At 42.1% G+C, this 16,000-nt stretch overlaps 2 long non-coding RNA genes across 2 annotated transcripts in view; one reads left to right on the top strand and one right to left on the bottom strand.

Annotated features, from left to right (window-relative positions):
• Positions 1-16,000, bottom strand: part of LOC122461156 — a 140,289-nt gene that overhangs the window by 62,289 nt on the left and 62,000 nt on the right. The window lies entirely within an intron of this gene.
• Positions 14,307-14,534, top strand: LOC122461157. Its single transcript, XR_006282927.1, has 2 exons — positions 14,307-14,375; positions 14,422-14,534. It is a non-coding gene; the product is annotated as an uncharacterized LOC122461157 (long non-coding RNA).

Raw genomic sequence — 16,000 nt, 5'->3', positions numbered from 1 at the left:
AAACCCCAGTATGAGATACCCTGGTTTAAATCCTACCTGCATCTGTGCAGTAGTGAATTAATGCAAACAGGATTCTTGGGAATCTTCTTGGTCCATGATGTTAGCATGGGACTGAGACTCAAGAAACCCAGATTCTTTTCCCAGCTCAGCCTCAGACTTCTTTTCTGACTTTGTGAACATCACCTACAAATGGCACTGAGGCATAGAGGACAAGACAGGATTTATACTTTTCTACCTTACGGGAGGGATATGAGGATTTAAGCAGCAATATTTATAATGCACTTTAGAGGTCCTCTGATAACAGGCACACTGGGAAAAATTTTCAAGAGTGCCTAAGCGACCTAGGCTCCTTCGATACGTCTGAAAATTTTAACCAATAAATGCAAAGAATTACATTACTATAGCAATAACTTTTGATGGGATGTTGCACTTCTGTTATGTGACCCACTTTTGTTTCACTAAACTTAGGGAAAGCCAGCAAAAGTTTATTGCAACCAACTCTTGGGGAAAGTGTTATTTCTGTATGTGATATTAGGGGTTTTTTCAAGTGGTGTTGTTAGTTTTGTGACCTTTCAGTGGCTGAGTCAATTCAATTCTTGGCTTATATTCTTAGTTAGGGAAGAAAGTTTAGTTAATGCAGCCATCAATATTTAATGATAATATAATAGACACCCAACAAATACAAAAAACCCAAACCCAACATCTGGCAATACTTCAAAGTGTATGTACCTATAAGTGAAAATACATTAACATAATGCTAAAGGAATTGCATTATTGGAAATGTTCCCAATATACTGTATCAAATCTTTTCAGTTTATTCAGTCAATAGAAGGTAGAAAAAGCTAGAGGGTGCTGCCTTCTTTTAGACTATCTTACTAGGACAACAGAAGCTCTCTATAATGTATAGCTTACACAATATATTAAAGAAGAGGGAAAAGACATTTGTTTCTTATTCCAGAAAGAAAACTTTACTGACAGACTGCCACGAATGCCTTGTGAAACACCAGAACAATCTTGAATCTTACAACTTGCCAATAACATTGGTAAAGCTTAGACTTCAAACTGGGTTCTCATAGCAGAGATGCAGAGGAAAATGAATAATTCATGGGGTCAGTTTCTAAACTATGTGCTCTAGTTCAACCACAAGTTACTGGGATTGATGCAGGAATCACTGGGCGAAATTCTGTGGACTTGTGTTATGCAGGAGGGCAGACTAGATGATCATAAATAGCCATTTCGGAAACCTCTGAATCTATGTTTGGAGGGGCCAGAGACTGAGTTACCCTCTCCCCACTAGAGGTGGACCCTTTAGCTTAGGAATGGATGCATAACAGCAAGGCCCAGAGCATACTTGTTGGGTGGATAAACTGGGGGTATCATTTCATGTGGATTCCTCAAACCAAAAATGCTACTTGCATTCTAAGAATTCCTGTGAGTTTCCAGAGTCCATTTAGAGCATATCGCCCATAAAAATCTCAGTCAAAAAGACTTTGTATTGACAGAGGCATCAACTCCCAGCTGTATCTATTAATTTTAAATATTAGAATGTTATAATTACAAAAACCAAATGCTTAAAAAAAGATTCTAGTTGTCTGAAGGTCTGGAAATACTCAGTTAAGGCTCCTCCACTCATCTTCACTCTGCATCCTAAACAATGGGAGGACCTTCACCAGTTGCCACAGTAAAGAACTATAGACTTCTCTGTTGCGTATATTAGTTACAATAGTATGTTTTTTTATGTTATGCTATACGAATCCATTGATGGCCTGTGAGCATGTCTTGGACCCATCTTGTGACCGTAGGTAGATTACTTGGCATCTGTAAGCCATTAGTTCATAACGTTCTGAGGACGATAAGTACCTGTGCTTCCATCCATCCAAAAGTTATAAAGAAAAAACAAATAATACAAACATAGGCTCCATGCCTGCTTTGTGTGTACCATTAAGCCTTATTGCAAGATCAGGGCCATAGCTATCTAGAGTTAGTGCCATAGCTCCATGATATGCAATGAGACAATACTGATACCAGCTTTCAAAATAAACTAAGTGCACAAGGATGTGGACGGCCAGGAGGCAGGCTTAGGCAACCTACTGAATCCTCATATCTGGTCCTTCAGTTCTTACCTTCCTCTCTCCTTCAGTGGAGGGGATGCTTTAGGGCCTGAGGACTGCAACAGTAGCCATGGAGCGGCTCTCATCTTCTGTGGAGCATTCATTCCTATCCCCTGGATTCCTCCTGAGCTGGGCACTACTCCTAAAAATCATCTCATTGTATAAAAGAATCCTTTGAACAGGTCTATTTATTTTTTACTAAATTAATAGAGTCCATTGTTTGGTTATGTTTCAGTTTCGCTCTGTACACAGAAACCTTGTCATTCAGCTGATCTATTCCTTGAACTGGTACGTTGTCAATGGGTTGGATTTTTAGGGCCTGATTTTTCTCCTACTTATACCAGAGATTTAAGGGGAGGTACTCCTGATGCACAGCTATGTAAGTGAGAGGATAATCAGGGCGTGGCTTATTATGCCACTCCCCTCACAGAGAACACCCTGCTAGCCACCCCCATCTTTTATCAGATGATGGGAGTTCAGCTCAGGCATTTCCACTGACCACAGCTATTAACTAAAGCCAGCCTACTTCTCCTGTAGAAGCCTGTATGCAGGGGTGCTGGAAAAATTTGCATATTGGAAGTGCTGAGAGCCACTGAACCAAATTGTAATCCCTGGATATGATGGAAACCACATCAGGCCAGGGGGTGCAGCAGCACCTGCACCTTAGTTCCAGCACCTATGCAGTCATGGACTTTTTGGAGTACAGAGTATTACACAGGACAAGATGCTGCACATGTATACAACATAGGAAAACTATATTACATTGTATTACTTGAGAAACAGAATGTGATCAACGCACTGAAGACGATCACAGTTCATATGCGAAAAGGAGCAGGGTTAAGATTGGGCTTTCAACAATAAGGGCAGTATTTCCTAATTTCTGATAACCTAACCATGGACCCACAGTTTTATCATAGCAGTTTTTTGTATGGTGAGTTTAATAGTCTCCTAGTTAGTTGTTTGCAGTATTGTGGGCAAGCATCACAAGGTACTTTTTACTCACAGCTGGGTGGCACCCCTTTCTGGCAATTCTGGGGATTAGATCTGCCTGGTTCAGCACCCTCTTCCTTCTCTTCCACTGTTGCAGCTTTCCTCCCACTCACAGAGTTGCAGTATGGCTGCTTTGTGACTCAAGCCTGCCGACCAGGGTAGCTGTGATTTTTCCCTTCAAGGGGAATCTTTCAAAGTCTCCCTGCACAACCAGTGTCAGGAAGTCCTCACGCCCACTGCCCTGACTATGTCACTCTCACAGTGACTCAGGCTGTCTTCCCATTCACTGCCCCCAAGCAATACCACTCTGCAGAGGATATTAGGTGAGACCAGGCATGCCCTCTACACTGAATTCCAGTCCAGAGCCCTATAGCAAGCAGTTAAGGTTTGAGACTAAACCAAGCTTACTACTCTCTGTCCTGGACTACTTCCTACCATGCTTCTTTAAGTTCCTCCCCCATCAGACTCCCTAGTCAAACCCCTCTCTCTAAGATCAACTGGATAAACCCTTCCTCATGAGCTCCTATCTCCCCTTCCTTCTCCCTTACCCCAGAGAGAAACACTCCAGGTTTCCTCCCTACTACCCCCTCCTCCTCAGGTGTTGCCAGCCTCCTGGCTTCATAGAAACCCTACCTGTTCCTTTGCAGGTGAGTTTCCTTCTAATTAACTCACTACACTCAGCCTACATCTCCCCCCTTTCCAGCTTAATTAGCTGATTGGGTCCATCTAGTCTAATTCAACTCCTTCAGGGCTGGTGTGGGGAGTACAACCCACCACAGTGAAGTAATATCTTTTATGGGACCATCTTTCTGTTGGTGAATAAGGCAAGTTTGGGAGCCACACATAGCTGAAGAAAACTCGAAGAAGAGCTCTGTGTAGTTTACAAGCTTGTCTCCTTGACCAACAGAAGTTGGTCCCATAAAAGATATGACCTCACCTATCTTGTCTCTCCTAGTTAGTTATTAATTTAACCAAAGGTAAAACAGGTTGAGGAGCTCCACTTCTCAGGAGATCGCTTTGCTGGCTAGCATAAAATGGCAATGAAGTGTGACTATTCCATAATGGGGAATTCTTTAGACACAGCCAAAATTCCCAGTCCCACATCCTTTGCAGAATGGTGCTACAGCACTCCTAAAATGAATCGGTTTCCTGCACACTTTACAAAGGGCACGGCAGCCCTCTCTATCCATGCATGCCTTTAGAATACTCTCCACAATGCAGTTAAGATAGTCACATGTGTGCACAAACACAGTTTTCCTTAGCTGGTCACTTTATGATCTTAGATGTGAAATGTACCGTGTTTGTGCATTAACATTTCATATGATCAGAAGTCCATGAAGTCAATATTAAATTTCACTGGAACACTTAGTAAGGGCAATATTTATGCTGAACTTCAACTTTCTACCCTCACAGGGTTCAGCTGTAGAGTTTTTCCACAAGAAAAGGCAACATTCTTCTCTGATGGAGAAAGTGTACATATACACACTAAGTTATACATTAATATTATATGTAGTCATGGGACTCAGAGAGAGAAAGAGTCACGGCTGATATGATTTTGTAGAAACTTATACAAAAAATGAATTTTCAGAACCAGAGACCATGCTTAGAAAACATCAATCTGAAAATGTGAACGTTATGAGTGTCTTAAAAAATAAGGAAAGTATGGAAAGTGTTATGCTTCCTTAACAGCAGCAGTCAGTGATCTACTCTTCTAATCCAATCATTATCATAAAAAAGTTACTGATTGCCAGAGGATTCTCAAACCACGAGCACAATTATTTCCTATTTTAAGTATAGAGTTAAGATTGTGGTATCTCAGATGGCAAGGTGTGGTAACACTTAGAAAATGGTGAGTGCTATTATCTTATAGAAAGCAGAGGATGTGATGAGGTGAATAGGCCACAACCAGGACTTTGCTGGGACAAGGTTAACAGAAAGCCCTGCTGTACACAGCCAGACACCCATATGAAATCTGTACCAGGAATAAAGTGGAACCATCTAACAACCTGGCTTCCTGGAATCAGCTAACAGAAGGTGGTGGAGTGGCAGGCTCTCTGGAGAGGAATATGAATAATCTCTATAAAGCAGAACTGTAGTTTGCACTAAAAGGCTGATTGTTTGTGTCTTTGTCTATCTATTGTTTATAACTAAACAGCACTATCACTGGGTGAAATTTAGCCCTGTTGTACAGATTCCTTTGTCTGGTTTCCAGCATTGCTAAGGGTGCGGTTTTGTTTTAGATTCTCTTTTACTGGTGTGGAGTGACTGTTGGCAGGATTCTGAAAGAGTTCTCTGTTTTAAGACTAACTAACTTGATCCCTCCCCTCTCCTTTAATGGGAGGAGGGGGTGAAGTAACCTCAGCTGATGCAGGGTTCCTCCAGCGAACATCTGAAATCTTGTTTCTGAAACACTACTATGTTAGATGCCTGTATATATACACAGAAAACTTTTTAGCAATATCAAGTGTTTTTTTCCCAGCATACATACCTGCCTGTAAAAAAGAAAGACTAGGTGGGTGAGGTAATATCTTTTATTGGACCAACTTCTGCTGGTGAGAGAGATAAGCTGTCTATCTTACACAGATTTCTTCTAAGCTCAAAAGCTTGTCTCTCTCCAACAAAATCCGGTCCAATGAAAGATATTACCTCACTCACCTTCTCTCTCTTATATCCTGGGAACAACATGACTACGCAACGCTCGGTGCGAAACAGAACACAGTGCAGTCAAGAGAGTTGCTTTGGATGTATGGCTGTTTTGATGCGTACTGTGAACAGGATGCACTTTCGAGAAATGTGTTACTGCTTAAAAGGGCAGCAAGCCCAGGGGAAAGGGACTATCATGCAAGCACTACAGTCTGGATGAGTAGTTTATGTAAGGACAACTTCCTAGGGTAATGCCAGCTACACACTGGGAGAACTAACTGCATTACAGTGCCTTGTTAAATAAATCAAATAAAATATTCATAAGCTGCAATTGCTGGATCAGCTGACTGTCAGGAGCTCCAGACATCCATGTGTCAGTGCTGGAGAATTCATCTAGATCTAGTCTAAAAATATGCAACACTATTAGTTTCGTTTCAGCATGTATGATAGATAAGTCTGGCAGAGGCCTCAGGCTGCCTGAAAGGCTAGTCTTGGTGGGTATGATGAAAGAAAGCTGAGAGGGGGAAGCCAAGAGCGTTCTCCCCTATTTTCTTTAAATACTTTACTGGGAATTTTTCTGCTTTGAGTGAGAGAACAATATTTTTTCCTAAATAAATATGACTGATTTTTAACCTACATAATTTTTCATAGATATTAAAGCCATAAGAAACCTTTGTGATTATCTAGTGACTCTAGTCACACCTCTTGAATAACACAGGCCATCAAATTTCACCAAGTGTTTTCTGTATCAAGCCTATAACTACTTTTATATTAGTCTCTGAACATGCAAAATATTTCAATTCTTTTTAGAATATACTAACTGCAAAGATGGGACAAACTAATCCTCCTCCCCACCTTCTGAGTATGTTTGTATCTATTTATAGGGACACAGAGATCATTTAGAACACTGGTCTGACCCTCAGAGCATTAAGGCTTAACAACCCTCCACATGTATCCTCAGTAGGGTTTGAACCCAGGACCTTCAATACAGCAGCACAGGTTTAACAACTTGAAGTAAATGAAAAGGAGTACTTGTGGCACCTTAGAGACTAACAAATTTATTTGAGCATAAGCTTTCGTGAGCTACAGCTCACTTCATTGGATGCATTCAGTGGAAAATACAGTGGGGAGATTTATATACACACACAGAGAACATGAAACAACTCCAGTAACTGGTAACTGTCATATGCAATGAAGGGCGGCCAGCACATCCCTCGGCCCGCGCTGCTTCCCGGAGTGGCGAACCGCATCCAGTGGGAGCCATGATCGGCCGAACTTGCAGACGCGGCAGGTAAACAAACCGGCCCGGTCCGCCAGGGGCTTTCCCTGAATAAGCGGCAGACTGGCTTTGAGAACCACTGATCTAGTGGACCAGAGAGAGCGGCATGTGACACTCCCTTCACCAGTGTGTTACACAGCAATAATTGTTTGCTAATTGGTTTGGTTCTAAACAAGAAGTAGGAAATTAATTTTAACTGATTGGGACATAGGACATAGGACATTCTAACCTTAATTCACACAGAAATGTAACCCTTTCTCTGCCGCAGTATAGATGAAGTCCTGTAAAGACTACATTCTTCGTAAATCTCCATAATCGCTAGTCTAGGCCGCTGCTGCAATCACTGACAAAACTCCCATTGACCATGACCTCCAGGATAGGATGGGGTCTTTAATCCATCAGCAAAGCTTGTCTCTTAGCAACCAGTGTAATAATAGAAGGGAAGCTTGTTGCCATAGAATAATCACCACTTTACAATTTTTAATGGCACAAAGTTAAGATCCTTAAGGATAAAACCAAATCTTATAATGGCATTAGTTTGGGATTTTTTTCTTTTGTTTTCTTTTAAAGAGGGTGTCCTGTGGTTAATTATAGCTGAGTGGGAAAAATGCTCATCTGAAATTCTTTTAAACTAATATTGGAGAATATTTATAGAAAACTGTTAGATTTGTAAACTCCAGTAATTGCTCTAGAAACCTTATTCTAAGAGTTCTTCATTCAAGTGTCAAAAACATAGCAGAGCCCCAGTCTGCAAACACTCATACACGCTTAATTTTACTACCACAAGTAGTCTCAGTCAAATCAATGGGGCTGCTCACAGTAGTAAAGGTATGTGTGTAAAGTAAGTGTTTTCAGGATCACAGCCAAGGTGATGTATGTGAGCAGTCAAAATAACCAAGTATTTTGAATACTCAATGAATGGCTAATCTAATTCTATCTATACTGCAAAAGTTTCAACTACATTGCAAACATTTCAGCTAATCTGAGGAAAATCATGACTTGCTTAGACAAATCATGGACAGAAGAACATGCAAACTTTGTCTAATATATTTTGTTATTATTTGAGCTGTAACTCCAGTGAAACAGTAGTTTCTTGTTCACAGGTATACTCCAAATCAAAAAATGAGACATGTTGCATTATAAAAGATACACAAGTGGTGGCAGGTCTAGCATCTTGCCTCTTTGCAACACAGCTGACTTTCTGCCACTCCCTATATAAAGTGTGCAACTAATTTTTGGACTCTACAAGCAGTCTAGATTTTCCTAGGCATTGTTTTATGATCTGAATCTTTGAGGGTGCTGCTTATATTAGGAGGACTGATACAATTTCTTTCCAAATCTCAAATCCTTTTGGTTTCAATTATTTTCATCTTATCTAAAGCTTTTCTGAATTGTACCCATATTACTCCTCTGCATATACTCATCTATGGTATTTGGATTGAGGTGGAACTATTACTTTGGGATCTAAGTGTCACATCGATGAGTTTCTCCAGTTGGTATCTCTCTTTCAGGTAGGCTTTGGGCAGATAGTCTATCCAAGCCTTTCACACATTGTTCCTGCTGAATAGCTATACCTCCTTCATCCATGATCATGCCAAATCTCAAATTTATCTACCATATTCTACCCCAAAGTCAGCTGCATTTCAGTGGAAGGTGAAGAAATCTCAGTCTATAAATACCACAAAGTACCTTAAGGCTCTTTGGAATAAAGATATGTTCAAGGCTTGGGGCACGTGGCACTTCAGTCTAAATTACTGACCTCAAACACACAGTGAGCTGCCCCAAATTAATTGGCAGTATCAGTTACAAAATCATTGGATTACTTGAATTTGTATTTAAATAATTCTGTAAATGCATCATTCCCTTGTAGCAAAAAAATACCACTTCCAGAGGAGGGAGGCTATTTAAACCGAGTGCTCAGCTGGGGACGAGGCATGCAGCAGTACGTGGAGCAGAAGCCTCCATTTTGAGTGAGCAGGGGGAAGATTAGGAAGTGGTGGCTGCCCTGTGCCAAAGTTCTTTGGCTGGACTTAGGAGGCCCAGATATCAGCTGCTACCTCCTGCACTGTTTTGGGTGTGGGGGGGGGGGAAAGTTCAGTTCTTCCTAGCCCCACTGCTTACTTCTAATAGAAGGTAAAGTGAGACCAGCTATTTGTCCTTAATCACGAGTATTTTCCTCTTCTTCCTCCTGTTCTGTGCTGTAGAATCCCACTGAAACATGCCTTGTGAGGAATTCACACAGCCGTAAAAGATCAGAAGAATGAAGATCAGGCAGGCAAGCTACAATGGAAGGTGGCAGGAAAAATGACTATTGGATAGATTTTAATGGAGCATTTTGGCAAAAAGGCAAGTTATGCAGCTATTTGTGAGGTTTTGTATCTGTATTATACATACAACTATATCAATCCCCGGTTCAAAGATGCCCCTAGAATGCATCTTCCCCAACCACCAGGAATTATGAACTACAAAGACAACAGCCGCTCTACAGTGAATAGCTAGATGTTTTTTAAAATACTGTTTTCAATCAAGAGAAAAAAACACAGGTATTTGGAGCAACAGGCAAAGCAATTCTAAGTTTCTCTTTTAAGGTGAAAATACTCTTGTTGGAAGGTACAACGCATGGCTTGGAGGAGTAGCAGGAAACGCAAAAAGGAAGGCACAGAGTGTGGAACAACATGGTTTGAACTTTTTAAAAGGAGGTACAGTGGTAAGATGTAGACCTAAAAAGAAACAACTGTGCACACACCTTACCACTGAGGTGCTGAAAATTTTTTGTTCAGAATGTAGCTGCCAGCCAAAGGCATCTTTTAAATAATAAATGTAGGAGCAAATACAATAAAGAAGGATGTGCTGTGGGGAGAAGAGATTATAAACAGGATTGCAGCTATTACTGACACCAAGTGTTGGTTTTGGAATTGCAGCCTCTATTTCCAGGTACAATAACTCTATCAAACATTCATATTTCAATCCCTCCCTCCCCATTTGGGTCTTTTTTTAAATAAAACTTTCCCTATTTTATTCTTTGGCAGGAATGAGTGACGCCCTCCTTTCCCACACAGAGATTATAGTGTACCACATTCTGTTGTTTTAAATTTGTGTTCTGGCTAGGAAGCACCAGACTCTTGTATTGACCACAAATGTCAGCTTTTACCACATACTTTTTATTTTGAGAATCTCTTCAGACACTCTCTGCATCCACATAAGCTGCACTGTGTTAAAGAAAATGAATTGCTAGATACAAAGAAATCTAAAACTTGAGATTTTAGCCAAAAATGATGATAATTCCTCAGTCAGATTATTCATTTTCCATAACTAAGAAACCAGCGCTTGCCAAATAAGCATCTTGGGAGAACTGGTTAATTATGATCCACTGCTGACTTGGGAGACCAGTGCAATCTGAAAGTGAATTTCACTCAGATGCCAGGATGCAGGGCAATAGGGTCAGCACCTCTTGAAGGAATCAACTGAGGTTTCATTGGCTGATCTGAATGGTGGTCCTAACAATATTCACCATCCTTCTTCATAGCACTCGCTCGCTCACACGCTCTCTCCTGAGACTGGTGATTTCACATAAGGAAAGCCAGACACCACACAGGGTTCTCATTACTTTGTAATGACTGTACTTTCAGGTCCTAAACAAAACGAAATAACTTCCAGTACAGTATTAAGTGACCAGTTCATTACAAGTTTTCCTACTGATTATGTCTAGGTATACAGTACTTGGGTTTTGCCTCAGTGCAAGGGGTTGAACTAGATGACCTCTTCAGGTTCCTTCGAGACCTGTATTTCTATGAGTCGATGTCACAGCTGGTTAACCTCTCCTCCCATCATGAGCAGTCATGACTAACGGTTTGTAAATATTACGTTACAGGGAGCACTGGGTCTTTTCTTTATTGTTAAAATTCAGCAGTCAACTAGAAATCCCCCTTTTTTTTTTAATTTACTTAGAATAACTCTCAACTCAGATGCTCCTTTTTGAGTAAAAAGTCAAAGTTCTGTTTTTACAGACTGTAACAGTTGGACGACTGAAGCATGAGAAGAGAATGTCCTTTGCCCCAGGTCACATGCTGCACCGAGTGTTTCTGACTGCATTTGAATCCTGGCTCCCAGCCCTTTTATGTCAAACGCCAGACCAAAGTGCTTCTTAATACATACTCTTTCCCCATAAGACAACAAAAACAGGCTACATCCCACAAGTCTGTTTGTATGGCAGCTCCATGCAAACATCGTAGGCAGCATAATGCTGGAACCATCTAGAACTGCTGTACCTCACACACAGAGAGCTAAAGTTCACCTCCCCAGACCCTTTAGACTTGCAGCCAGAATGCTGGACATCATTAATACTTGTTTACCCCCTGATGTTTTCAACAAATCTATCAAAAAGCGTGTGTAGGAGGAGGGAGGGGGGGAACATAGGTAATCAAAAACAGAAATTTTGAGAAAAATATCACAGAAAAATTTTAATTCAGAGAATTTTGACCAGTTCTACTCACCAGTGTTACTCCTTAAGGCTGCTCTTGCCATTACAGGCCATGAAAATTGAGGTTTTAATCAGGCATTATCGTGATGATTGATAAAGCAATTGACGGAGTGGTTGAATGTGTGCTCAGCTAGATTGGCCTCTATCAGCAGTGGCCACTAGCACACAATCCAATACAAGGTCCAAGATGGGAAGCAATGTGCCTCCCCCTGTCCTGGAGCTAGCTCAGCCTGTGATGTAGTTTGCAGCAAACTACCCCAATAATCACCCTGCTGCAGTGGCCCCTATTGACCATTGTAACACTATAGGCAGAATGGCCAGGCCCACCCCTTACAAACCGCCACAATACCTCCTGCACAATTCCTTCCCATTGTCCTGGTAAATGCTTCAGTCATGTCCCTTTGTCACCTTGGATATGGTGGTCCAAAGCAGCAGCAGTATGTGCCTGGGGTTTTTTTAAGCTCTTTTACTCTCTCCTCCTCCTGTTGTATATTTCTTCTTCATAACAAGGGGAGTTGTTTGTTTTGTTTTCAAAATATTATTCTGTTGCATCATATTAAAGAAGTTCTGTATTAAAATCACAAATGAGTTTGATTCCCCATAGTTTAAATTCCAGGGTATTACTAATTAAGAGGTCTCTTGGTTTTTGGTACTGTTTCTCTCCCTCTGTGTGTGAAACTTGCAAGCTGCTAATTGTGTTAGTACAGATTTAATATTTTTATTAAGGTAATGTTGAAGTAAAAAGAAAACAGTATAGAGTTTACGCACAGAAGTTTCTGGTTATCAGGGAATAAGGTACAGATTATCAAGGGGTGCGAAATTCAGTTTCGGAGTGGCTGGCGTAAGGAATACATAATCTGCAATCTCCCCGATTGGGGGTAAAAGTTTAACGGCTCAAAGTACAGACATTGAGATATGGGGGTATGTTGTCCATATAATGGCTATGTTCAGGTGTGGAGTATAATGAGCGGATGCCATGATGAGGATGGATCTACCCTCATTTGGTGGGATTTAATGTTCAGTGAGTTTATGGTTCCAGTTCATATGGTCCAATGAAAAAAGTCTCTCAGTCCCTTTCCCATGGTTGATGCACGATGTTGTACTGGCTCACACCTCCTGGTACTGTCGGTGGCCGGTGATGTGTTCGATGTAGATGTCCCTGGACCATCGGATTGTGTCCGAGACCATGAGGCGCCGCATGAGCCATGCGTACCGTCGACCAGTCCCGCAGGTCCGCAGCACGTGCTTGTTGCAGGGATTCCAAGCGCCCAGGGCTCCGACAATCAGGACATCCATCTGCACCTCATAGCCCTTCGCTCTCAGGGTGTCAGCCAGGGGTGCGTATTTTTCCAGCTTACGAGCTCGGGATTCACGAAAGGCCGGGGTCCTGTTCTCGAAGGAGACCGTGATGTCGATGAGAATGATCTTTTTCTGGTCCTCGTCGGTGACTACCATGTCAGGTTGCAACTGGCTGTCCGTCCTGGGGATGGTGGAGTTTACGGCGACCTCCTCCAGGCACGGTGCGATGGCTTTCACCAGGCGGTTCTGGATGGTGTTGTGGCACAGCTGCCAGGCTCTGGAGTGGGGCTTGCAGCTGCAAAGGACATGGAGTAGCCACACTTCCTGCAACGCTTGTCTCGGTTCCCGTGGCGGACGGCTCCGTTGAGCGGGATGCAGTTGAGCCGGGCGTGGTGGATGAAACGCCAGTCGGCGAAACGGGTGAAGCTGCCCCTCACGAGGAAGTTGTTGCTGGCGTCCTACTTGCTGGTAAGTTCGAAGACTTTACCCTGGTCTGGCTTACGCTTCAGGGTTTCCATATACAACGAGTGGATGGCCGCCTTCAGGGTCCTCTCCAGCATGCCCCTGGCACTCGGGTTGACGATGATGTTGTCGTCGGACCTGATCTGCGGCACCAGGACTCCAAGCTCCTGGCGCTCCTCGCACCACTCCCAGCGGCAGCCGATGCGTTCTAAGACAGAGTCTGTTCTCAAAGCAATTCTTTGTAACAACAACTACTCACACAGAGAGAGACTCAAAGCAATACTCTGTAACAACAGAAACAGTACCCAGATACTCCCCGTCCTTTTGTTGTATTCATCTCGCTTTGTTAACAATTGTGACTAAAAAAGAATGAGAGGATGTATGTGGATGGATGCTTGGTGTGGATAATAACTGAATGATCAGGGAGGTGCCAGCCTAAGAATCCAGTGTCTATCAGCTGAAGAAGGCATCAAGTGGAAATAACCAGAGGACCCCCGGAGGGCAGACTGGAATCCACCCAACAGCCTCAAGAATGGGAGAACCAAAGAACAAGATAACATCTGGCAGCACGGAGCCATCAGGAATGTGTCGTCTGCTGATTGATTCAGCAACAGCATGATGAAGCAATTCCCATAGACTGGCATAGGAAGAAATTCCTGTAAAAATGGACTCTAGAAAGTGAGAACTTTGGGGGTCTGATTCTGCAAACCAACTTCCAGGAGCATCACATGTGCATCTGACAAAGCCCTGCTCCCTCCTCATGTCCAGGCCACCTGGCCAGTGGCTTGGCATGAGCAACTCTAAGGCTGGTAACTATGATAACAACCTTGCAGAACGTGTGTGTGTGTGTGTGTGTATGAATGTGTGAATAAATATGAAATTGAATGGAATGTTATAGCTATAACTAACTGCTTACTATGATTCTTTCTGTATTCACAATAAATGTGGTATTTTGCCTTTTCTCCTTTAATAAGATCCTGCTGGTTTTTATTTTATTGGTATAATATTTTGGTGGAGAATTGCAAAAGGGGGAATACTGATGAAAAGCCTCAGTTATTGTAAATATTGGTGTGCACACCGCCAGCTCTATTGAGCTAGGCATTTCTATTGGGTTAATCAGACCTGCTGGCCTCCGGGAAGATAGCAGGGGAAATCAGGTTAACCAGACCTGCTGGCCTTCGAGAAGGTAGCAGGGAAAAACAGGTTAACCAGACCTGCTGGCCTCTGAGAAGGTAGCAGGGAACCTGCTGGCCTCCGGGAAGGTAGCAGGGGAAAAACGCACAGATTAAGCTACGATTACGAAACCTAAGTCCTATTGCTCACTGAAGTATCGGGGCAGCAAGAAGGCCTAAGGGCCAGGCTAAGCTACTCGCTGGAATAAGGAGTAGCAGGTTCAGAGAATCTAGGCTGTATCACTTGTTGACCTATGCCAAGTGTGACGAGGAAATTTGATAAGCTATGATTTCAGAATCTACGCTGTGTCACTTGCTAAGTAATACCAGGCATGACAAAGAGATTGAAATATCCATGTTAAGATGTTTAAAAGAAAACAGGTTTCAGAGTAGCAGCCGTGTTAGTCTGTATTTGCAAAAAGAAAAGGAGTACTTGTGGCACCTTAGAGACTAACAAACTTATTAGAGCATAAGCTTTCATGAGCTACAGCTCACTTCATCGGATGAGCTATAGCTCACGAAAGCTTATGCTCTAATAAATTTGTTAGTCTCTAAGGTGCCACAAGTACTCCTTTTCTTTTTGTAAAAGAAAACAGGATAAGCCATTACCAGAGGGAGGAATGGAGTCAGAAGGAACTCCAACCTCACCTTTTGTTAAAGAAATTACACCTTTTAAACAAATCCTTCAAAAATTTCGGAACAGTCCTTGGACTAAACAAGCCCTAGCTGATGTCTGCACTATTTCGGACCTAGAGGATAGATTGGCTCCGTATATCCTCATATAGAAACCTTGTAGTACTGCCAAAAGAGATGCAGCAGCAATTTGGTTGTTGTGGGAGGCATGTAAGGATTCTTACCTCCGCTTGTCTTCATGTAAAGAGGAAAACGCACAAATGGACAAGGGAGCAGACAATTGGAAGGTGCTGGCTACAAATACCCAAAGTCAGCTGAAAATAGTGAAAGAGGCACTCCAGGAATGCAAAAAGAGAGAAAGATTCCTGGCAGACCAAGCTAAAGCCAGAGTCTGAGACAAAAATTGGGCTTTGCCTCTAAACAGGTAGCAGCCATTACAGCAGGTGAAGGGGGAGAAGGTCCTATGTACGGCACCCCCAGGCATAGTCTGAAGAGAAAAGAGAGTGAAAAAGTTAACTCTGCAGAAGCTGGAGGGAATTAAGCAGCTAAACTTTGTGAAAATGTTAAAAAGGAAAAGCATTAGAGAAAGAGCATTCTTGGTTTCTTTGCAGCCATTCTGAAGGAAAAATGAGCCCTTTTCCAAAGGAACGTCTGTAAATTAGCCAGGCAAAAATAAACTATCTGATTAAAATCATTTGACTGGACAATTTAGTCAAATTTGCTAAAAGAACATAAAGGGGTTCTATTGGAACTTAACTGCCTCAAATGTATAAAGGGAATGTAAACTGTAAAAAACAAGAGCAGTGTGGAAGGGATGTTAAGGAAAAGAAAATGTGTATGTATCTATCTGTGTGTGTGTAAATATGTAAAGTTCTAAGGACCAATTGTTTTTGTTTTTGTTTTAAATAATGCCACTAAAAATCCATTTGAC

Source organism: Dermochelys coriacea, chromosome 7 (genome assembly GCF_009764565.3).
Source record: "Dermochelys coriacea isolate rDerCor1 chromosome 7, rDerCor1.pri.v4, whole genome shotgun sequence".
In the NCBI taxonomy this organism is placed as follows: domain Eukaryota; kingdom Metazoa; phylum Chordata; order Testudines; family Dermochelyidae; genus Dermochelys; species Dermochelys coriacea.
This window is presented reverse-complemented; position numbering and strand designations above follow the sequence as displayed.